The sequence below is a fragment of the Brachyhypopomus gauderio genome, unplaced genomic scaffold (genome assembly GCF_052324685.1).
Source record: "Brachyhypopomus gauderio isolate BG-103 unplaced genomic scaffold, BGAUD_0.2 sc44, whole genome shotgun sequence".
Classification (NCBI taxonomy): domain Eukaryota; kingdom Metazoa; phylum Chordata; class Actinopteri; order Gymnotiformes; family Hypopomidae; genus Brachyhypopomus; species Brachyhypopomus gauderio.
Genome location: NW_027506870.1, coordinates 71942 through 93005, shown reverse-complemented (window position 1 = coordinate 93005; position 21064 = coordinate 71942). Strand labels below are relative to the sequence as shown.

Below are 21064 nucleotides of genomic sequence, written 5' to 3'. Positions count from 1 at the left end.
GTTTAAGTGTGTACATAAATATACTGCATTTCAGGCAAAATACAACTAAAGCTGTCTACCCCCACTGTCTATAATGCCATACCAACAGGTGGAGCTCAAGCACTGACAAGCTACTGTGAAGCAAGTTGTAATTGCTTGTTTTATTTCTTCTTTTTTTCCACAAAATGTATCAGGGGAGAGCGCGAACGCAGTCCCCCACTACCAGAAATTATGCAGTCGAGATTCCCGCATTTGGGGAATTCGCAAGGGTCAGCACAGCCTGAGTGCAATGGCTGAGCCTCACCTTGGGCGAACCACCTTCCTGATCATGGTCTCACCCCTGCCAGGTAAGTATGACTTGGAAATGCAGCTGTACAAGAACCCTTTCCCCTTGTCAGAACACAGGAAAAGGAAAACATGGGCAGAGGGGAGGGCGGGTCAGAGCCTGACAGACAGGGGGCGGGGTTGCAGGGCAATGGGCGGGCACTTGATTACAGGAAAGGGAAAATGATTGGAAAACATTTTGGTCTTGCACGTCAAACTCAGCAAAGGACAAGAGTCCTTACGTGTAGCCCGCTCTAGAAGCACCCAGTGCGTATTGATTTTGCCGTCGCTGGCAAGACTCCTGCCGTTTGTCAACAGTTTTAAGGCTTTTTATGCTCCTAGCTAGGTTTAGAGATCGAATAGAATGAATAAAGCCATGACTGATTCTGTGATGGATTAGATCTTGTTCACATAGAACATCATGGAAAGCCCCAGTCTTTTAAATGCATTGATCAATGTAGGAAATAGGAAAGAATGAAACGTTTAAGTGTGTACATAAATATACTGCATTTCAGGCAAAATACAACTAAAGCTGTCTACCCCCACTGTCTATAATGCCATACCAACAGGTGGAGCTCAAGCACTGACAAGCTACTGTGAAGCAAGTTGTAATTGCTTGTTTTATTTCTTCTTTTTTTCCACAAAATGTATCAGGGGAGAGCGCGAACGCAGTCCCCCACTACCAGAAATTATGCAGTCGAGACTCCCGCATTTGGGGAATTCGCAAGTGTCAGCACAGCCTGAGTGCAATGGCTGAGCCTCACCTTGGGCGAACCACCTTCCTGATCATGGTCTCACCCCTGCCAGGTAAGTATGACTTGGAAATGCAGCTGTACAAGAACCCTTTCCCCTTGTCAGAACACAGGAAAAGGAAAACATGGGCAGAGGGGAGGGCGGGTCAGGGCCTGACAGACAGGGGGCGGGGTTGCAGGGCAATGGGCGGGCACTTGATTACAGGAAAGGGAAAATGATTGGAAAACATTTTGGTCTTGCACGTCAAACTCAGCAAAGGACAAGAGTCCTTACGTGTAGCCCGCTCTAGAAGCACCCAGTGCGTATTGATTTTGCCGTCGCTGGCAAGACTCCTTCTGCCGTTTGTCAACAGTTTTAAGGCTTTTTATGCTCCTAGCTAGGTTTAGAGATCGAATAGAATGAATAAAGCCATGACTGATTCTGTGATGGATTAGATCTTGTTCACATAGAACATCATGGAAAGCCCCAGTCTTTTAAATGCATTGATCAATGTAGGAAATAGGAAAGAATGAAACGTTTAAGTGTGTACATAAATATACTGCATTTCAGGCAAAATACAACTAAAGCTGTCTACCCCCACTGTCTATAATGCCATACCAACAGGTGGAGCTCAAGCACTGACAAGCTACTGTGAAGCAAGTTGTAATTGCTTGTTTTATTTCTTCTTTTTTTCCACAAAATGTATCAGGGGAGAGCGCGAACGCAGTCCCCCACTACCAGAAATTATGCAGTCGAGACTCCCGCATTTGGGGAATTCGCAAGTGTCAGCACAGCCTGAGTGCAATGGCTGAGCCTCACCTTGGGCGAACCACCTTCCTGATCATGGTCTCACCCCTGCCAGGTAAGTATGACTTGGAAATGCAGCTGTACAAGAACCCTTTCCCCTTGTCAGAACACAGGAAAAGGAAAACATGGGCAGAGGGGAGGGCGGGTCAGGGCCTGACAGACAGGGGGCGGGGTTGCAGGGCAATGGGCGGGCACTTGATTACAGGAAAGGGAAAATGATTGGAAAACATTTTGGTCTTGCACGTCAAACTCAGCAAAGGACAAGAGTCCTTACGTGTAGCCCGCTCTAGAAGCACCCAGTGCGTATTGATTTTGCCGTCGCTGGCAAGACTCCTTCTGCCGTTTGTCAACAGTTTTAAGGCTTTTTATGCTCCTAGCTAGGTTTAGAGATCGAATAGAATGAATAAAGCCATGACTGATTCTGTGATGGATTAGATCTTGTTCACATAGAACATCATGGAAAGCCCCAGTCTTTTAAATGCATTGATCAATGTAGGAAATAGGAAAGAATGAAACGTTTAAGTGTGTACATAAATATACTGCATTTCAGGCAAAATACAACTAAAGCTGTCTACCCCCACTGTCTATAATGCCATACCAACAGGTGGAGCTCAAGCACTGACAAGCTACTGTGAAGCAAATTGTAATTGCTTGTTTTATTTCTTCTTTTTTTCCACAAAATGTATCAGGGGAGAGCGCGAACGCAGTCCCCCACTACCAGAAATTATGCAGTCGAGATTCCCGCATTTGGGGAATTCGCAAGGGTCAGCACAGCCTGAGTGCAATGGCTGAGCCTCACCTTGGGCGAACCACCTTCCTGATCATGGTCTCACCCCTGCCAGGTAAGTATGACTTGGAAATGCAGCTGTACAAGAACCCTTTCCCCTTGTCAGAACACAGGAAAAGGAAAACATGGGCAGAGGGGAGGGCGGGTCAGAGCCTGACAGACAGGGGGCGGGGTTGCAGGGCAATGGGCGGGCACTTGATTACAGGAAAGGGAAAATGATTGGAAAACATTTTGGTCTTGCACGTCAAACTCAGCAAAGGACAAGAGTCCTTACGTGTAGCCCGCTCTAGAAGCACCCAGTGCGTATTGATTTTGCCGTCGCTGGCAAGACTCCTTCTGCCGTTTGTCAACAGTTTTAAGGCTTTTATGCTCCTAGCTAGGTTTAGAGATCGAATAGAATGAATAAAGCCATGACTGATTCTGTGATGGATTAGATCTTGTTCACATAGAACATCATGGAAAGCCCCAGTCTTTTAAATGCATTGATCAATGTAGGAAATAGGAAAGAATGAAACGTTTAAGTGTGTACATAAATATACTGCATTTCAGGCAAAATACAACTAAACCTGTCTACCCACACTGTCTATAATGCCATACCAACAGGTGGAGCTCAAGCACTGACAAGCTACTGTGAAGCAAATTGTAATTGCTTGTTTTATTTCTTCTTTTTTTCCACAAAATGTATCAGGGGAGAGCGCGAACGCAGTCCCCCACTACCAGAAATTATGCAGTCGAGATTCCCGCATTTGGGGAATTCGCAAGGGTCAGCACAGCCTGAGTGCAATGGCTGAGCCTCACCTTGGGCGAACGACCTTCCTGATCATGGTCTCACCCCTGCCAGGTAAGTATGGCTTGGAAATGCAGCTGTACAAGAACCCTTTCCCCTTGTCAGAACACAGGAAAAGGAAAACATGGGCAGAGGGGAGGGCGGGTCAGAGCCTGACAGACAGGGGGCGGGGTTGCAGGGCAATGGGCGGGCACTTGATTACAGGAAAGGGAAAATGATTGGAAAACATTTTGGTCTTGCACGTCAAACTCAGCAAAGGACAAGAGTCCTTACGTGTAGCCCGCTCTAGAAGCACCCAGTGCGTATTGATTTTGCCGTCGCTGGCAAGACTCCTTCTGCCGTTTGTCAACAGTTTTAAGGCTTTTTATGCTCCTAGCTAGGTTTAGAGATCGAATAGAATGAATAAAGCCATGACTGATTCTGTGATGGATTAGATCTTGTTCACATAGAACATCATGGAAAGCCCCAGTCTTTTAAATGCATTGATCAATGTAGGAAATAGGAAAGAATGAAATGTTTAAGTGTGTACATAAATATACTGCATTTCAGGCAAAATACAACTAAAGCTGTCTACCCCCACTGTCTATAATGCCATACCAACAGGTGGAGCTCAAGCACTGACAAGCTACTGTGAAGCAAGTTGTAATTGCTTGTTTTATTTCTTCTTTTTTTCCACAAAATGTATCAGGGGAGAGCGCGAACGCAGTCCCCCACTACCAGAAATTATGCAGTCGAGATTCCCGCATTTGGGGAATTCGCAAGGGTCAGCACAGCCTGAGTGCAATGGCTGAGCCTCACCTTGGGCGAACCACCTTCCTGATCATGGTCTCACCCCTGCCAGGTAAGTATGACTTGGAAATGCAGCTGTACAAGAACCCTTTCCCCTTGTCAGAACACAGGAAAAGGAAAACATGGGCAGAGGGGAGGGCGGGTCAGAGCCTGACAGACAGGGGGCGGGGTTGCAGGGCAATGGGCGGGCACTTGATTACAGGAAAGGGAAAATGATTGGAAAACATTTTGGTCTTGCACGTCAAACTCAGCAAAGGACAAGAGTCCTTACGTGTAGCCCGCTCTAGAAGCACCCAGTGCGTATTGATTTTGCCGTCGCTGGCAAGACTCCTGCCGTTTGTCAACAGTTTTAAGGCTTTTTATGCTCCTAGCTAGGTTTAGAGATCGAATAGAATGAATAAAGCCATGACTGATTCTGTGATGGATTAGATCTTGTTCACATAGAACATCATGGAAAGCCCCAGTCTTTTAAATGCATTGATCAATGTAGGAAATAGGAAAGAATGAAACGTTTAAGTGTGTACATAAATATACTGCATTTCAGGCAAAATACAACTAAAGCTGTCTACCCCCACTGTCTATAATGCCATACCAACAGGTGGAGCTCAAGCACTGACAAGCTACTGTGAAGCAAGTTGTAATTGCTTGTTTTATTTCTTCTTTTTTTCCACAAAATGTATCAGGGGAGAGCGCGAACGCAGTCCCCCACTACCAGAAATTATGCAGTCGAGACTCCCGCATTTGGGGAATTCGCAAGTGTCAGCACAGCCTGAGTGCAATGGCTGAGCCTCACCTTGGGCGAACCACCTTCCTGATCATGGTCTCACCCCTGCCAGGTAAGTATGACTTGGAAATGCAGCTGTACAAGAACCCTTTCCCCTTGTCAGAACACAGGAAAAGGAAAACATGGGCAGAGGGGAGGGCGGGTCAGGGCCTGACAGACAGGGGGCGGGGTTGCAGGGCAATGGGCGGGCACTTGATTACAGGAAAGGGAAAATGATTGGAAAACATTTTGGTCTTGCACGTCAAACTCAGCAAAGGACAAGAGTCCTTACGTGTAGCCCGCTCTAGAAGCACCCAGTGCGTATTGATTTTGCCGTCGCTGGCAAGACTCCTTCTGCCGTTTGTCAACAGTTTTAAGGCTTTTTATGCTCCTAGCTAGGTTTAGAGATCGAATAGAATGAATAAAGCCATGACTGATTCTGTGATGGATTAGATCTTGTTCACATAGAACATCATGGAAAGCCCCAGTCTTTTAAATGCATTGATCAATGTAGGAAATAGGAAAGAATGAAACGTTTAAGTGTGTACATAAATATACTGCATTTCAGGCAAAATACAACTAAAGCTGTCTACCCCCACTGTCTATAATGCCATACCAACAGGTGGAGCTCAAGCACTGACAAGCTACTGTGAAGCAAATTGTAATTGCTTGTTTTATTTCTTCTTTTTTTCCACAAAATGTATCAGGGGAGAGCGCGAACGCAGTCCCCCACTACCAGAAATTATGCAGTCGAGATTCCCGCATTTGGGGAATTCGCAAGGGTCAGCACAGCCTGAGTGCAATGGCTGAGCCTCACCTTGGGCGAATCACCTTCCTGATCATGGTCTCACCCCTGCCAGGTAAGTATGACTTGGAAATGCAGCTGTACAAGAACCCTTTCCCCTTGTCAGAACACAGGAAAAGGAAAACATGGGCAGAGGGGAGGGCGGGTCAGGGCCTGACAGACAGGGGGCGGGGTTGCAGGGCAATGGGCGGGCACTTGATTACAGGAAAGGGAAAATGATTGGAAAACATTTTGGTCTTGCACGTCAAACTCAGCAAAGGACAAGAGTCCTTACGTGTAGCCCGCTCTAGAAGCACCCAGTGCGTATTGATTTTGCCGTCGCTGGCAAGACTCCTTCTGCCGTTTGTCAACAGTTTTAAGGCTTTTTATGCTCCTAGCTAGGTTTAGAGATCGAATAGAATGAATAAAGCCATGACTGATTCTGTGATGGATTAGATCTTGTTCACATAGAACATCATGGAAAGCCCCAGTCTTTTAAATGCATTGATCAATGTAGGAAATAGGAAAGAATGAAACGTTTAAGTGTGTACATAAATATACTGCATTTCAGGCAAAATACAACTAAACCTGTCTACCCCCACTGTCTATAATGCCATACCAACAGGTGGAGCTCAAGCACTGACAAGCTACTGTGAAGCAAATTGTAATTGCTTGTTTTATTTCTTCTTTTTTTCCACAAAATGTATCAGGGGAGAGCGCGAACGCAGTCCCCCACTACCAGAAATTATGCAGTCGAGATTCCCGCATTTGGGGAATTCGCAAGGGTCAGCACAGCCTGAGTGCAATGGCTGAGCCTCACCTTGGGCGAACCACCTTCCTGATCATGGTCTCACCCCTGCCAGGTAAGTATGACTTGGAAATGCAGCTGTACAAGAACCCTTTCCCCTTGTCAGAACACAGGAAAAGGAAAACATGGGCAGAGGGGAGGGCGGGTCAGAGCCTGACAGACAGGGGGCGGGGTTGCAGGGCAATGGGCGGGCACTTGATTACAGGAAAGGGAAAATGATTGGAAAACATTTTGGTCTTGCACGTCAAACTCAGCAAAGGACAAGAGTCCTTACGTGTAGCCCGCTCTAGAAGCACCCAGTGCGTATTGATTTTGCCGTCGCTGGCAAGACTCCTTCTGCCGTTTGTCAACAGTTTTAAGGCTTTTTATGCTCCTAGCTAGGTTTAGAGATCGAATAGAATGAATAAAGCCATGACTGATTCTGTGATGGATTAGATCTTGTTCACATAGAACATCATGGAAAGCCCCAGTCTTTTAAATGCATTGATCAATGTAGGAAATAGGAAAGAATGAAACGTTTAAGTGTGTACATAAATATACTGCATTTCAGGCAAAATACAACTAAACCTGTCTACCCACACTGTCTATAATGCCATACCAACAGGTGGAGCTCAAGCACTGACAAGCTACTGTGAAGCAAATTGTAATTGCTTGTTTTATTTCTTCTTTTTTTCCACAGAATGTATCAGGGGAGAGCGCGAACGCAGTCCCCCACTACCAGAAATTATGCAGTCGAGATTCCCGCATTTGGGGAATTCGCAAGGGTCAGCACAGCCTGAGTGCAATGGCTGAGCCTCACCTTGGGCGAACCACCTTCCTGATCATGGTCTCACCCCTGCCAGGTAAGTATGACTTGGAAATGCAGCTGTACAAGAACCCTTTCCCCTTGTCAGAACACAGGAAAAGGAAAACATGGGCAGAGGGGAGGGCGGGTCAGAGCCTGACAGACAGGGGGCGGGGTTGCAGGGCAATGGGCGGGCACTTGATTACAGGAAAGGGAAAATGATTGGAAAACATTTTGGTCTTGCACGTCAAACTCAGCAAAGGACAAGAGTCCTTACGTGTAGCCCGCTCTAGAAGCACCCAGTGCGTATTGATTTTGCCGTCGCTGGCAAGACTCCTTCTGCCGTTTGTCAACAGTTTTAAGGCTTTTTATGCTCCTAGCTAGGTTTAGAGATCGAATAGAATGAATAAAGCCATGACTGATTCTGTGATGGATTAGATCTTGTTCACATAGAACATCATGGAAAGCCCCAGTCTTTTAAATGCATTGATCAATGTAGGAAATAGGAAAGAATGAAACGTTTAAGTGTGTACATAAATATACTGCATTTCAGGCAAAATACAACTAAACCTGTCTACCCACACTGTCTATAATGCCATACCAACAGGTGGAGCTCAAGCAATGACAAGCTACTGTGAAGCAAATTGTAATTGCTTGTTTTATTTCTTCTTTTTTTCCACAGAATGTATCAGGGGAGAGCGCGAACGCAGTCCCCCACTACCAGAAATTATGCAGTCGAGATTCCTGCATTTGGGGAATTCGCAAGGGTCAGCACAGCCTGAGTGCAATGGCTGAGCCTCACCTTGGGCGAACCACCTTCCTGATCATGGTCTCACCCCTGCCAGGTAAGTATGACTTGGAAATGCAGCTGTACAAGAACCCTTTCCCCTTGTCAGAACACAGGAAAAGGAAAACATGGGCAGAGGGGAGGGCGGGTCAGAGCCTGACAGACAGGGGGCGGGGTTGCAGGGCAATGGGCGGGCACTTGATTACAGGAAAGGGAAAATGATTGGAAAACATTTTGGTCTTGCACGTCAAACTCAGCAAAGGACAAGAGTCCTTACGTGTAGCCCGCTCTAGAAGCACCCAGTGCGTATTGATTTTGCCGTCGCTGGCAAGACTCCTTCTGCCGTTTGTCAACAGTTTTAAGGCTTTTTATGCTCCTAGCTAGGTTTAGAGATCGAATAGAATGAATAAAGCCATGACTGATTCTGTGATGGATTAGATCTTGTTCACATAGAACATCATGGAAAGCCCCAGTCTTTTAAATGCATTGATCAATGTAGGAAATAGGAAAGAATGAAACGTTTAAGTGTGTACATAAATATACTGCATTTCAGGCAAAATACAACTAAACCTGTCTACCCACACTGTCTATAATGCCATACCAACAGGTGGAGCTCAAGCACTGACAAGCTACTGTGAAGCAAATTGTAATTGCTTGTTTTATTTCTTCTTTTTTCCACAAAATGTATCAGGGGAGAGCGCGAACGCAGTCCCCCACTACCAGAAATTATGCAGTCGAGATTCCCGCATTTGGGGAATTCGCAAGGGTCAGCACAGCCTGAGTGCAATGGCTGAGCCTCACCTTGGACGAACCACCTTCCTGATCATGGTCTCACCCCTGCCAGGTAAGTATGACTTGGAAATGCAGCTGTACAAGAACCCTTTCCCCTTGTCAGAACACAGGAAAAGGAAAACATGGGCAGAGGGGAGGGCGGGTCAGAGCCTGACAGACAGGGGGCGGGGTTGCAGGGCAATGGGCGGGCACTTGATTACAGGAAAGGGAAAATGATTGGAAAACATTTTGGTCTTGCACGTCAAACTCAGCAAAGGACAAGAGTCCTTACGTGTAGCCCGCTCTAGAAGCACCCAGTGCGTATTGATTTTGCCGTCGCTGGCAAGACTCCTTCTGCCGTTTGTCAACAGTTTTAAGGCTTTTTATGCTCCTAGCTAGGTTTAGAGATCGAATAGAATGAATAAAGCCATGACTGATTCTGTGATGGATTAGATCTTGTTCACATAGAACATCATGGAAAGCCCCAGTCTTTTAAATGCATTGATCAATGTAGGAAATAGGAAAGAATGAAACGTTTAAGTGTGTACATAAATATACTGCATTTCAGGCAAAATACAACTAAACCTGTCTACCCACACTGTCTATAATGCCATACCAACAGGTGGAGCTCAAGCACTGACAAGCTACTGTGAAGCAAGTTGTAATTGCTTGTTTTATTTCTTCTTTTTTTCCACAAAATGTATCAGGGGAGAGCATGAACGCAGTCCCCCACTACCAGAAATTATGCAGTCGAGATTCCCGCATTTGGGGAATTCGCAAGGGTCAGCACAGCCTGAGTGCAATGGCTGAGCCTCACCTTGGGCGAACCACCTTCCTGATCATGGTCTCACCCCTGCCAGGTAAGTATGACTTGGAAATGCAGCTGTACAAGAACCCTTTCCCCTTGTCAGAACACAGGAAAAGGAAAACATGGGCAGAGGGGAGGGCGGGTCAGGGCCTGACAGACAGGGGGCGGGGTTGCAGGGCAATGGGCGGGCACTTGATTACAGGAAAGGGAAAATGATTGGAAAACATTTTGGTCTTGCACGTCAAACTCAGCAAAGGACAAGAGTCCTTACGTGTAGCCCGCTCTAGAAGCACCCAGTGCGTATTGATTTTGCCGTCGCTGGCAAGACTCCTTCTGCCGTTTGTCAACAGTTTTAAGGCTTTTTATGCTCCTAGCTAGGTTTAGAGATCGAATAGAATGAATAAAGCCATGACTGATTCTGTGATGGATTAGATCTTGTTCACATAGAACATCATGGAAAGCCCCAGTCTTTTAAATGCATTGATCAATGTAGGAAATAGGAAAGAATGAAACGTTTAAGTGTGTACATAAATATACTGCATTTCAGGCAAAATACAACTAAACCTGTCTACCCACACTGTCTATAATGCCATACCAACAGGTGGAGCTCAAGCACTGACAAGCTACTGTGAAGCAAATTGTAATTGCTTGTTTTATTTCTTCTTTTATTCCACAAAATGTATCAGGGGAGAGCGCGAACGCAGTCCCCCACTACCAGAAATTATGCAGTCGAGATTCCCGCATTTGGGGAATTCGCAAGGGTCAGCACAGCCTGAGTGCAATGGCTGAGCCTCACCTTGGGCGAACCACCTTCCTGATCATGGTCTCACCCCTGCCAGGTAAGTATGACTTGGAAATGCAGCTGTACAAGAACCCTTTCCCCTTGTCAGAACACAGGAAAAGGAAAACATGGGCAGAGGGGAGGGCGGGTCAGAGCCTGACAGACAGGGGGCGGGGTTGCAAGGCAATGGGCGGGCACTTGATTACAGGAAAGGGAAAATGATTGGAACACATTTTGGTCTTGCATGTCAAACTCAGCAAAGGACAAGAGTCCTTACGTGTAGCCCGCTCTAGAAGCACCCAGTGCGTATTGATTTTGCCGTCGCTGGCAAGACTCCTTCTGCCGTTTGTCAACAGTTTTAAGGCTTTTTATGCTCCTAGCTAGGTTTAGAGATCGAATAGAATGAATAAAGCCATGACTGATTCTGTGATGGATTAGATCTTGTTCACATAGAACATCATGGAAAGCCCCAGTCTTTTAAATGCATTGATCAATGTAGGAAATAGGAAAGAATGAAACGTTTAAGTGTGTACATAAATATACTGCATTTCAGGCAAAATACAACTAAACCTGTCTACCCACACTGTCTATAATGCCATACCAACAGGTGGAGCTCAAGCACTGACAAGCTACTGTGAAGCAAATTGTAATTGCTTGTTTTATTTCTTCTTTTTGTCCACAGAATGTATCAGGGGAGAGCGCGAACGCAGTCCCCCACTACCAGAAATTATGCAGTCGAGATTCCCGCATTTGGGGAATTCGCAAGGGTCAGCACAGCCTGAGTGCAATGGCTGAGCCTCACCTTGGGCGAACCACCTTCCTGATCATGGTCTCACCCCTGCCAGGTAAGTATGACTTGGAAATGCAGCTGTACAAGAACCCTTTCCCCTTGTCAGAACACAGGAAAAGGAAAACATGGGCAGAGGGGAGGGCGGGTCAGAGCCTGACAGACAGGGGGCGGGGTTGCAGGGCAATGGGCGGGCACTTGATTACAGGAAAGGGAAAATGATTGGAAAACATTTTGGTCTTGCACGTCAAACTCAGCAAAGGACAAGAGTCCTTACGTGTAGCCCGCTCTAGAAGCACCCAGTGCGTATTGATTTTGCCGTCGCTGGCAAGACTCCTTCTGCCGTTTGTCAACAGTTTTAAGGCTTTTTATGCTCCTAGCTAGGTTTAGAGATCGAATAGAATGAATAAAGCCATGACTGATTCTGTGATGGATTAGATCTTGTTCACATAGAACATCATGGAAAGCCCCAGTCTTTTAAATGCATTGATCAATGTAGGAAATAGGAAAGAATGAAACGTTTAAGTGTGTACATAAATATACTGCATTTCAGGCAAAATACAACTAAACCTGTCTACCCACACTGTCTATAATGCCATACCAACAGGTGGAGCTCAAGCACTGACAAGCTACTGTGAAGCAAATTGTAATTGCTTGTTTTATTTCTTCTTTTTTTCCACAGAATGTATCAGGGGAGAGCGCGAACGCAGTCCCCCACTACCAGAAATTATGCAGTCGAGATTCCCGCATTTGGGGAATTCGCAAGGGTCAGCACAGCCTGAGTGCAATGGCTGAGCCTCACCTTGGGCGAACCACCTTCCTGATCATGGTCTCACCCCTGCCAGGTAAGTATGACTTGGAAATGCAGCTGTACAAGAACCCTTTCCCCTTGTCAGAACACAGGAAAAGGAAAACATGGGCAGAGGGGAGGGCGGGTCAGAGCCTGACAGACAGGGGGCGGGGTTGCAGGGCAATGGGCGGGCACTTGATTACAGGAAAGGGAAAATGATTGGAAAACATTTTGGTCTTGCACGTCAAACTCAGCAAAGGACAAGAGTCCTTACGTGTAGCCCGCTCTAGAAGCACCCAGTGCGTATTGATTTTGCCGTCGCTGGCAAGACTCCTTCTGCCGTTTGTCAACAGTTTTAAGGCTTTTTATGCTCCTAGCTAGGTTTAGAGATCGAATAGAATGAATAAAGCCATGACTGATTCTGTGATGGATTAGATCTTGTTCACATAGAACATCATGGAAAGCCCCAGTCTTTTAAATGCATTGATCAATGTAGGAAATAGGAAAGAATGAAACGTTTAAGTGTGTACATAAATATACTGCATTTCAGGCAAAATACAACTAAACTTGTCTACCCCCACTGTCTATAATGCCATACCAACAGGTGGAGCTCAAGCACTGACAAGCTACTGTGAAGCAAATTGTAATTGCTTGTTTTATTTCTTCTTTTTTTCCACAAAATGTATCAGGGGAGAGCGCGAACGCAGTCCCCCACTACCAGAAATTATGCAGTCGGGATTCCCGCATTTGGGGAATTCGCAAGGGTCAGCACAGCCTGAGTGCAATGGCTGAGCCTCACCTTGGGCGAACCACCTTCCTGATCATGGTCTCACCCCTGCCAGGTAAGTATGACTTGGAAATGCAGCTGTACAAGAACCCTTTCCCCTTGTCAGAACACAGGAAAAGGAAAACATGGGCAGAGGGGAGGGCGGGTCAGAGCCTGACAGACAGGGGGCGGGGTTGCAGGGCAATGGGCGGGCACTTGATTACAGGAAAGGGAAAATGATTGGAAAACATTTTGGTCTTGCACGTCAAACTCAGCAAAGGACAAGAGTCCTTACGTGTAGCCCGCTCTAGAAGCACCCAGTGCGTATTGATTTTGCCGTCGCTGGCAAGACTCCTTCTGCCGTTTGTCAACAGTTTTAAGGCTTTTATGCTCCTAGCTAGGTTTAGAGATCGAATAGAATGAATAAAGCCATGACTGATTCTGTGATGGATTAGATCTTGTTCACATAGAACATCATGGAAAGCCCCAGTCTTTTAAATGCATTGATCAATGTAGGAAATAGGAAAGAATGAAACGTTTAAGTGTGTACATAAATATACTGCATTTCAGGCAAAATACAACTAAACCTGTCTACCCACACTGTCTATAATGCCATACCAACAGGTGGAGCTCAAGCACTGACAAGCTACTGTGAAGCAAATTGTAATTGCTTGTTTTATTTCTTCTTTTTTTCCACAAAATGTATCAGGGGAGAGCGCGAACGCAGTCCCCCACTACCAGAAATTATGCAGTCGAGATTCCCGCATTTGGGGAATTCGCAAGGGTCAGCACAGCCTGAGTGCAATGGCTGAGCCTCACCTTGGGCGAACGACCTTCCTGATCATGGTCTCACCCCTGCCAGGTAAGTATGGCTTGGAAATGCAGCTGTACAAGAACCCTTTCCCCTTGTCAGAACACAGGAAAAGGAAAACATGGGCAGAGGGGAGGGCGGGTCAGAGCCTGACAGACAGGGGGCGGGGTTGCAGGGCAATGGGCGGGCACTTGATTACAGGAAAGGGAAAATGATTGGAAAACATTTTGGTCTTGCACGTCAAACTCAGCAAAGGACAAGAGTCCTTACGTGTAGCCCGCTCTAGAAGCACCCAGTGCGTATTGATTTTGCCGTCGCTGGCAAGACTCCTTCTGCCGTTTGTCAACAGTTTTAAGGCTTTTTATGCTCCTAGCTAGGTTTAGAGATCGAATAGAATGAATAAAGCCATGACTGATTCTGTGATGGATTAGATCTTGTTCACATAGAACATCATGGAAAGCCCCAGTCTTTTAAATGCATTGATCAATGTAGGAAATAGGAAAGAATGAAACGTTTAAGTGTGTACATAAATATACTGCATTTCAGGCAAAATACAACTAAACCTGTCTACCCACACTGTCTATAATGCCATACCAACAGGTGGAGCTCAAGCACTGACAAGCTACTGTGAAGCAAATTGTAATTGCTTGTTTTATTTCTTCTTTTTTTCCACAGAATGTATCAGGGGAGAGCGCGAACGCAGTCCCCCACTACCAGAAATTATGCAGTCGAGATTCCCGCATTTGGGGAATTCGCAAGGGTCAGCACAGCCTGAGTGCAATGGCTGAGCCTCACCTTGGGCGAACCACCTTCCTGATCATGGTCTCACCCCTGCCAGGTAAGTATGACTTGGAAATGCAGCTGTACAAGAACCCTTTCCCCTTGTCAGAACACAGGAAAAGGAAAACATGGGCAGAGGGGAGGGCGGGTCAGAGCCTGACAGACAGGGGGCGGGGTTGCAGGGCAATGGGCGGGCACTTGATTACAGGAAAGGGAAAATGATTGGAAAACATTTTGGTCTTGCACGTCAAACTCAGCAAAGGACAAGAGTCCTTACGTGTAGCCCGCTCTAGAAGCACCCAGTGCGTATTGATTTTGCCGTCGCTGGCAAGACTCCTTCTGCCGTTTGTCAACAGTTTTAAGGCTTTTTATGCTCCTAGCTAGGTTTAGAGATCGAATAGAATGAATAAAGCCATGACTGATTCTGTGATGGATTAGATCTTGTTCACATAGAACATCATGGAAAGCCCCAGTCTTTTAAATGCATTGATCAATGTAGGAAATAGGAAAGAATGAAACGTTTAAGTGTGTACATAAATATACTGCATTTCAGGCAAAATACAACTAAACTTGTCTACCCCCACTGTCTATAATGCCATACCAACAGGTGGAGCTCAAGCACTGACAAGCTACTGTGAAGCAAATTGTAATTGCTTGTTTTATTTCTTCTTTTTTTCCACAAAATGTATCAGGGGAGAGCGCGAACGCAGTCCCCCACTACCAGAAATTATGCAGTCGGGATTCCCGCATTTGGGGAATTCGCAAGGGTCAGCACAGCCTGAGTGCAATGGCTGAGCCTCACCTTGGGCGAACCACCTTCCTGATCATGGTCTCACCCCTGCCAGGTAAGTATGACTTGGAAATGCAGCTGTACAAGAACCCTTTCCCCTTGTCAGAACACAGGAAAAGGAAAACATGGGCAGAGGGGAGGGCGGGTCAGAGCCTGACAGACAGGGGGCGGGGTTGCAGGGCAATGGGCGGGCACTTGATTACAGGAAAGGGAAAATGATTGGAAAACATTTTGGTCTTGCACGTCAAACTCAGCAAAGGACAAGAGTCCTTACGTGTAGCCCGCTCTAGAAGCACCCAGTGCGTATTGATTTTGCCGTCGCTGGCAAGACTCCTTCTGCCGTTTGTCAACAGTTTTAAGGCTTTTATGCTCCTAGCTAGGTTTAGAGATCGAATAGAATGAATAAAGCCATGACTGATTCTGTGATGGATTAGATCTTGTTCACATAGAACATCATGGAAAGCCCCAGTCTTTTAAATGCATTGATCAATGTAGGAAATAGGAAAGAATGAAACGTTTAAGTGTGTACATAAATATACTGCATTTCAGGCAAAATACAACTAAACCTGTCTACCCACACTGTCTATAATGCCATACCAACAGGTGGAGCTCAAGCACTGACAAGCTACTGTGAAGCAAATTGTAATTGCTTGTTTTATTTCTTCTTTTTTTCCACAAAATGTATCAGGGGAGAGCGCGAACGCAGTCCCCCACTACCAGAAATTATGCAGTCGAGATTCCCGCATTTGGGGAATTCGCAAGGGTCAGCACAGCCTGAGTGCAATGGCTGAGCCTCACCTTGGGCGAACGACCTTCCTGATCATGGTCTCACCCCTGCCAGGTAAGTATGGCTTGGAAATGCAGCTGTACAAGAACCCTTTCCCCTTGTCAGAACACAGGAAAAGGAAAACATGGGCAGAGGGGAGGGCGGGTCAGAGCCTGACAGACAGGGGGCGGGGTTGCAGGGCAATGGGCGGGCACTTGATTACAGGAAAGGGAAAATGATTGGAAAACATTTTGGTCTTGCACGTCAAACTCAGCAAAGGACAAGAGTCCTTACGTGTAGCCCGCTCTAGAAGCACCCAGTGCGTATTGATTTTGCCGTCGCTGGCAAGACTCCTTCTGCCGTTTGTCAACAGTTTTAAGGCTTTTTATGCTCCTAGCTAGGTTTAGAGATCGAATAGAATGAATAAAGCCATGACTGATTCTGTGATGGATTAGATCTTGTTCACATAGAACATCATGGAAAGCCCCAGTCTTTTAAATGCATTGATCAATGTAGGAAATAGGAAAGAATGAAACGTTTAAGTGTGTACATAAATATACTGCATTTCAGGCAAAATACAACTAAAGCTGTCTACCCCCACTGTCTATAATGCCATACCAACAGGTGGAGCTCAAGCACTGACAAGCTACTGTGAAGCAAGTTGTAATTGCTTGTTTTATTTCTTCTTTTTTTCCACAAAATGTATCAGGGGAGAGCGCGAACGCAGTCCCCCACTACCAGAAATTATGCAGTCGAGACTCCCGCATTTGGGGAATTCGCAAGGGTCAGCACAGCCTGAGTGCAATGGCTGAGCCTCACCTTGGGCGAACCACCTTCCTGATCATGGTCTCACCCCTGCCAGGTAAGTATGACTTGGAAATGCAGCTGTACAAGAACCCTTTCCCCTTGTCAGAACACAGGAAAAGGAAAACATGGGCAGAGGGGAGGGCGGGTCAGGGCCTGACAGACAGGGGGCGGGGTTGCAGGGCAATGGGCGGGCACTTGATTACAGGAAAGGGAAAATGATTGGAAAACATTTTGGTCTTGCACGTCAAACTCAGCAAAGGACAAGAGTCCTTACGTGTAGCCCGCTCTAGAAGCACCCAGTGCGTATTGATTTTGCCGTCGCTGGCAAGACTCCTTCTGCCGTTTGTCAACAGTTTTAAGGCTTTTTATGCTCCTAGCTAGGTTTAGAGATCGAATAGAATGAATAAAGCCATGACTGATTCTGTGATGGATTAGATCTTGTTCACGTAGAACATCATGGAAAGCCCCAGTCTTTTAAATGCATTGATCAATGTAGGAAATAGGAAAGAATGAAACGTTTAAGTGTGTACATAAATATACTGCATTTCAGGCAAAATACAACTAAAGCTGTCTACCCCCACTGTCTATAATGCCATACCAACAGGTGGAGCTCAAGCACTGACAAGCTACTGTGAAGCAAATTGTAATTGCTTGTTTTATTTCTTCTTTTTTTCCACAAAATGTATCAGGGGAGAGCGCGAACGCAGTCCCCCACTACCAGAAATTATGCAGTCGAGATTCCCGCATTTGGGGAATTCGCAAGGGTCAGCACAGCCTGAGTGCAATGGCTGAGCCTCACCTTGGGCGAATCACCTTCCTGATCATGGTCTCACCCCTGCCAGGTAAGTATGACTTGGAAATGCAGCTGTACAAGAACCCTTTCCCCTTGTCAGAACACAGGAAAAGGAAAACATGGGCAGAGGGGAGGGCGGGTCAGAGCCTGACAGACAGGGGGCGGGGTTGCAGGGCAATGGGCGGGCACTTGATTACAGGAAAGGGAAAATGATTGGAAAACATTTTGGTCTTGCACGTCAAACTCAGCAAAGGACAAGAGTCCTTACGTGTAGCCCGCTCTAGAAGCACCCAGTGCGTATTGATTTTGCCGTCGCTGGCAAGACTCCTTCTGCCGTTTGTCAACAGTTTTAAGGCTTTTTATGCTCCTAGCTAGGTTTAGAGATCGAATAGAATGAATAAAGCCATGACTGATTCTGTGATGGATTAGATCTTGTTCACATAGAACATCATGGAAAGCCCCAGTCTTTTAAATGCATTGATCAATGTAGGAAATAGGAAAGAATGAAACGTTTAAGTGTGTACATAAATATACTGCATTTCAGGCAAAATACAACTAAACCTGTCTACCCACACTGTCTATAATGCCATACCAACAGGTGGAGCTCAAGCACTGACAAGCTACTGTGAAGCAAATTGTAATTGCTTGTTTTATTTCTTCTTTTTTTCCACAGAATGTATCAGGGGAGAGCGCGAACGCAGTCCCCCACTACCAGAAATTATGCAGTCGAGATTCCCGCATTTGGGGAATTCGCAAGGGTCAGCACAGCCTGAGTGCAATGGCTGAGCCTCACCTTGGGCGAACCACCTTCCTGATCATGGTCTCACCCCTGCCAGGTAAGTATGACTTGGAAATGCAGCTGTACAAGAACCCTTTCCCCTTGTCAGAACACAGGAAAAGGAAAACATGGGCAGAGGGGAGGGCGGGTCAGAGCCTGACAGACAGGGGGCGGGGTTGCAGGGCAATGGGCGGGCACTTGATTACAGGAAAGGGAAAATGATTGGAAAACATTTTGGTCTTGCACGTCAAACTCAGCAAAGGACAAGAGTCCTTACGTGTAGCCCGCTCTAGAAGCACCCAGTGCGTATTGATTTTGCCGTCGCTGGCAAGACTCCTTCTGCCGTTTGTCAACAGTTTTAAGGCTTTTTATGCTCCTAGCTAGGTTTAGAGATCGAATAGAATGAATAAAGCCATGACTGATTCTGTGATGGATTAGATCTTGTTCACATAGAACATCATGGAAAGCCCCAGTCTTTTAAATGCATTGATCAATGTAGGAAATAGGAAAGAATGAAACGTTTAAGTGTGTACATAAATATACTGCATTTCAGGCAAAATACAACTAAACCTGTCTACCCACACTGTCTATAATGCCATACCAACAGGTGGAGCTCAAGCACTGACAAGCTACTGTGAAGCAAATTGTAATTGCTTGTTTTATTTCTTCTTTTTTTCCACAAAATGTATCAGGGGAGAGCGCGAACGCAGTCCCCCACTACCAGAAATTATGCAGTCGAGATTCCCGCATTTGGGGAATTCGCAAGGGTCAGCACAGCCTGAGTGCAATGGCTGAGCCTCACCTTGGACGAACCACCTTCCTGATCATGGTCTCACCCCTGCCAGGTAAGTATGACTTGGAAATGCAGCTGTACAAGAACCCTTTCCCCTTGTCAGAACACAGGAAAAGGAAAACATGGGCAGAGGGGAGGGCGGGTCAGAGCCTGACAGACAGGGGGCGGGGTTGCAGGGCAATGGGCGGGCACTTGATTACAGGAAAGGGAAAATGATTGGAAAACATTTTGGTCTTGCACGTCAAACTCAGCAAAGGACAAGAGTCCTTACGTGTAGCCCGCTCTAGAAGCACCCAGTGCGTATTGATTTTGCCGTCGCTGGCAAGACTCCTTCTGCCGTTTGTCAACAGTTTTAAGGCTTTTTATGCTCCTAGCTAGGTTTAGAGATCGAATAGAATGAATAAAGCCATGACTGATTCTGTGATGGATTAGATCTTGTTCACATAGAACATCATGGAAAGCCCCAGTCTTTTAAATGCATTGATCAATGTAGGAAATAGGAAAGAATGAAACGTTTAAGTGTGTACATAAATATACTGCATTTCAGGCAAAATACAACTAAACCTGTCTACCCACACTGTCTATAATGCCATACCAACAGGTGGAGCTCAAGCACTGACAAGCTACTGTGAAGCAAATTGTAATTGCTTGTTTTATTTCTTCTTTTTTTCCACAGAATGTATCAGGGGAGAGCGCGAACGCAGTCCCCCACTACCAGAAATTATGCAGTCGAGATTCCCGCATTTGGGGAATTCGCAAGGGTCAGCACAGCCTGAGTGCAATGGCTGAGCCTCACCTTGGGCGAACCACCTTCCTGATCATGGTCTCACCCCTGCCAGGTAAGTATGACTTGGAAATGCAGCTGTACAAGAACCCTTTCCCCTTGTCAGAACACAGGAAAAGGAAAACATGGGCAGAGGGGAGGGCGGGTCAGAGCCTGACAGACAGGGGGCGGGGTTGCAGGGCAATGGGCGGGCACTTGATTACAGGAAAGGGAAAATGATTGGAAAACATTTTGGTCTTGCACGTCAAACTCAGCAAAGGACAAGAGTCCTTACGTGTAGCCCGCTCTAGAAGCACCCAGTGCGTATTGATTTTGCCGTCGCTGGCAAGACTCCTTCTGCCGTTTGTCAACAGTTTTAAGGCTTTTTATGCTCCTAGCTAGGTTTAGAGATCGAATAGAATGAATAAAGCCATGACTGATTCTGTGATGGATTAGATCTTGTTCACATAGAACATCATGGAAAGCCCCAGTCTTTTAAATGCATTGATCAATGTAGGAAATAGGAAAGAATGAAACGTTTAAGTGTGTACATAAATATACTGCATTTCAGGCAAAATACAACTAAACCTGTCTACCCACACTGTCTATAATGCCATACCAACAGGTGGAGCTCAAGCACTGACAAGCTACTGTGAAGCAAATTGTAATTGCTTGTTTTATTTCTTCTTTTTTTCCACAAAATGTATCAGGGGAGAGCGCGAACGCAGTCCCCCACTACCAGAAATTATGCAGTCGAGATTCCCGCATTTGGGGAATTCGCAAGGGTCAGCACAGCCTGAGTGCAATGGCTGAGCCTCACCTTGGACGAACCACCTTCCTGATCATGGTCTCACCCCTGCCAGGTAAGTATGACTTGGAAATGCAGCTGTACAAGAACCCTTTCCCCTTGTCAGAACACAGGAAAAGGAAAACATGGGCAGAGGGGAGGGCGGGTCAGAGTCTGACAGACAGGGGGCGGGGTTGCAGGGCAATGGGCGGGCACTTGATTACAGGAAAGGGAAAATGATTGGAAAACATTTTGGTCTTGCACGTCAAACTCAGCAAAGGACAAGAGTCCTTACGTGTAGCCCGCTCTAGAAGCACCCAGTGCGTATTGATTTTGCCGTCGCTGGCAAGACTCCTTCTGCC

At 46.2% G+C, this 21064-nt stretch overlaps 27 non-coding genes across 27 annotated transcripts; all 27 read right to left on the bottom strand.

Annotated features, from left to right (window-relative positions):
• Nucleotides 1–170: 170 nt before the first annotated feature.
• LOC143486196 (U1 spliceosomal RNA) lies at nt 171–334 on the bottom strand. The gene has a single exon (XR_013123192.1). It is a non-coding gene; the product is annotated as a U1 spliceosomal RNA (small nuclear RNA).
• A 620-nt stretch (nt 335–954) lies between these two features.
• Nucleotides 955–1118, bottom strand: LOC143486475 (U1 spliceosomal RNA). Its single transcript, XR_013123462.1, has one exon. It is a non-coding gene; the product is annotated as a U1 spliceosomal RNA (small nuclear RNA).
• Nucleotides 1119–1741: 623 nt separating this feature from the next.
• LOC143486474 (U1 spliceosomal RNA) lies at nt 1742–1905 on the bottom strand. Its single transcript, XR_013123461.1, has one exon. It is a non-coding gene; the product is annotated as a U1 spliceosomal RNA (small nuclear RNA).
• A 623-nt stretch (nt 1906–2528) lies between these two features.
• LOC143486194 (U1 spliceosomal RNA) lies at nt 2529–2692 on the bottom strand. The gene has a single exon (XR_013123190.1). It is a non-coding gene; the product is annotated as a U1 spliceosomal RNA (small nuclear RNA).
• A 622-nt stretch (nt 2693–3314) lies between these two features.
• Nucleotides 3315–3478, bottom strand: LOC143486467 (U1 spliceosomal RNA). The gene has a single exon (XR_013123455.1). It is a non-coding gene; the product is annotated as a U1 spliceosomal RNA (small nuclear RNA).
• Nucleotides 3479–4101: 623 nt separating this feature from the next.
• Nucleotides 4102–4265, bottom strand: LOC143486193 (U1 spliceosomal RNA). The gene has a single exon (XR_013123189.1). It is a non-coding gene; the product is annotated as a U1 spliceosomal RNA (small nuclear RNA).
• Nucleotides 4266–4885: 620 nt separating this feature from the next.
• On the bottom strand, nt 4886–5049 carry LOC143486473 (U1 spliceosomal RNA). The gene has a single exon (XR_013123460.1). It is a non-coding gene; the product is annotated as a U1 spliceosomal RNA (small nuclear RNA).
• A 623-nt stretch (nt 5050–5672) lies between these two features.
• Nucleotides 5673–5836, bottom strand: LOC143486394 (U1 spliceosomal RNA). Its single transcript, XR_013123384.1, has one exon. It is a non-coding gene; the product is annotated as a U1 spliceosomal RNA (small nuclear RNA).
• A 623-nt stretch (nt 5837–6459) lies between these two features.
• Nucleotides 6460–6623, bottom strand: LOC143486192 (U1 spliceosomal RNA). The gene has a single exon (XR_013123188.1). It is a non-coding gene; the product is annotated as a U1 spliceosomal RNA (small nuclear RNA).
• Nucleotides 6624–7246: 623 nt separating this feature from the next.
• LOC143486191 (U1 spliceosomal RNA) lies at nt 7247–7410 on the bottom strand. Its single transcript, XR_013123187.1, has one exon. It is a non-coding gene; the product is annotated as a U1 spliceosomal RNA (small nuclear RNA).
• A 623-nt stretch (nt 7411–8033) lies between these two features.
• Nucleotides 8034–8197, bottom strand: LOC143486444 (U1 spliceosomal RNA). Its single transcript, XR_013123432.1, has one exon. It is a non-coding gene; the product is annotated as a U1 spliceosomal RNA (small nuclear RNA).
• Nucleotides 8198–8819: 622 nt separating this feature from the next.
• LOC143486382 (U1 spliceosomal RNA) lies at nt 8820–8983 on the bottom strand. The gene has a single exon (XR_013123373.1). It is a non-coding gene; the product is annotated as a U1 spliceosomal RNA (small nuclear RNA).
• A 623-nt stretch (nt 8984–9606) lies between these two features.
• On the bottom strand, nt 9607–9770 carry LOC143486452 (U1 spliceosomal RNA). Its single transcript, XR_013123440.1, has one exon. It is a non-coding gene; the product is annotated as a U1 spliceosomal RNA (small nuclear RNA).
• Nucleotides 9771–10393: 623 nt separating this feature from the next.
• On the bottom strand, nt 10394–10557 carry LOC143486190 (U1 spliceosomal RNA). Its single transcript, XR_013123186.1, has one exon. It is a non-coding gene; the product is annotated as a U1 spliceosomal RNA (small nuclear RNA).
• A 623-nt stretch (nt 10558–11180) lies between these two features.
• LOC143486188 (U1 spliceosomal RNA) lies at nt 11181–11344 on the bottom strand. Its single transcript, XR_013123185.1, has one exon. It is a non-coding gene; the product is annotated as a U1 spliceosomal RNA (small nuclear RNA).
• A 623-nt stretch (nt 11345–11967) lies between these two features.
• On the bottom strand, nt 11968–12131 carry LOC143486187 (U1 spliceosomal RNA). The gene has a single exon (XR_013123184.1). It is a non-coding gene; the product is annotated as a U1 spliceosomal RNA (small nuclear RNA).
• A 623-nt stretch (nt 12132–12754) lies between these two features.
• Nucleotides 12755–12918, bottom strand: LOC143486429 (U1 spliceosomal RNA). The gene has a single exon (XR_013123418.1). It is a non-coding gene; the product is annotated as a U1 spliceosomal RNA (small nuclear RNA).
• Nucleotides 12919–13540: 622 nt separating this feature from the next.
• Nucleotides 13541–13704, bottom strand: LOC143486466 (U1 spliceosomal RNA). The gene has a single exon (XR_013123454.1). It is a non-coding gene; the product is annotated as a U1 spliceosomal RNA (small nuclear RNA).
• Nucleotides 13705–14327: 623 nt separating this feature from the next.
• LOC143486186 (U1 spliceosomal RNA) lies at nt 14328–14491 on the bottom strand. Its single transcript, XR_013123183.1, has one exon. It is a non-coding gene; the product is annotated as a U1 spliceosomal RNA (small nuclear RNA).
• Nucleotides 14492–15114: 623 nt separating this feature from the next.
• Nucleotides 15115–15278, bottom strand: LOC143486428 (U1 spliceosomal RNA). The gene has a single exon (XR_013123417.1). It is a non-coding gene; the product is annotated as a U1 spliceosomal RNA (small nuclear RNA).
• A 622-nt stretch (nt 15279–15900) lies between these two features.
• Nucleotides 15901–16064, bottom strand: LOC143486465 (U1 spliceosomal RNA). Its single transcript, XR_013123453.1, has one exon. It is a non-coding gene; the product is annotated as a U1 spliceosomal RNA (small nuclear RNA).
• A 623-nt stretch (nt 16065–16687) lies between these two features.
• On the bottom strand, nt 16688–16851 carry LOC143486353 (U1 spliceosomal RNA). The gene has a single exon (XR_013123344.1). It is a non-coding gene; the product is annotated as a U1 spliceosomal RNA (small nuclear RNA).
• A 623-nt stretch (nt 16852–17474) lies between these two features.
• Nucleotides 17475–17638, bottom strand: LOC143486393 (U1 spliceosomal RNA). The gene has a single exon (XR_013123383.1). It is a non-coding gene; the product is annotated as a U1 spliceosomal RNA (small nuclear RNA).
• A 623-nt stretch (nt 17639–18261) lies between these two features.
• LOC143486185 (U1 spliceosomal RNA) lies at nt 18262–18425 on the bottom strand. Its single transcript, XR_013123182.1, has one exon. It is a non-coding gene; the product is annotated as a U1 spliceosomal RNA (small nuclear RNA).
• Nucleotides 18426–19048: 623 nt separating this feature from the next.
• Nucleotides 19049–19212, bottom strand: LOC143486381 (U1 spliceosomal RNA). The gene has a single exon (XR_013123372.1). It is a non-coding gene; the product is annotated as a U1 spliceosomal RNA (small nuclear RNA).
• Nucleotides 19213–19835: 623 nt separating this feature from the next.
• LOC143486184 (U1 spliceosomal RNA) lies at nt 19836–19999 on the bottom strand. The gene has a single exon (XR_013123181.1). It is a non-coding gene; the product is annotated as a U1 spliceosomal RNA (small nuclear RNA).
• A 623-nt stretch (nt 20000–20622) lies between these two features.
• On the bottom strand, nt 20623–20786 carry LOC143486380 (U1 spliceosomal RNA). Its single transcript, XR_013123371.1, has one exon. It is a non-coding gene; the product is annotated as a U1 spliceosomal RNA (small nuclear RNA).
• Nucleotides 20787–21064: the final 278 nt, after the last annotated feature.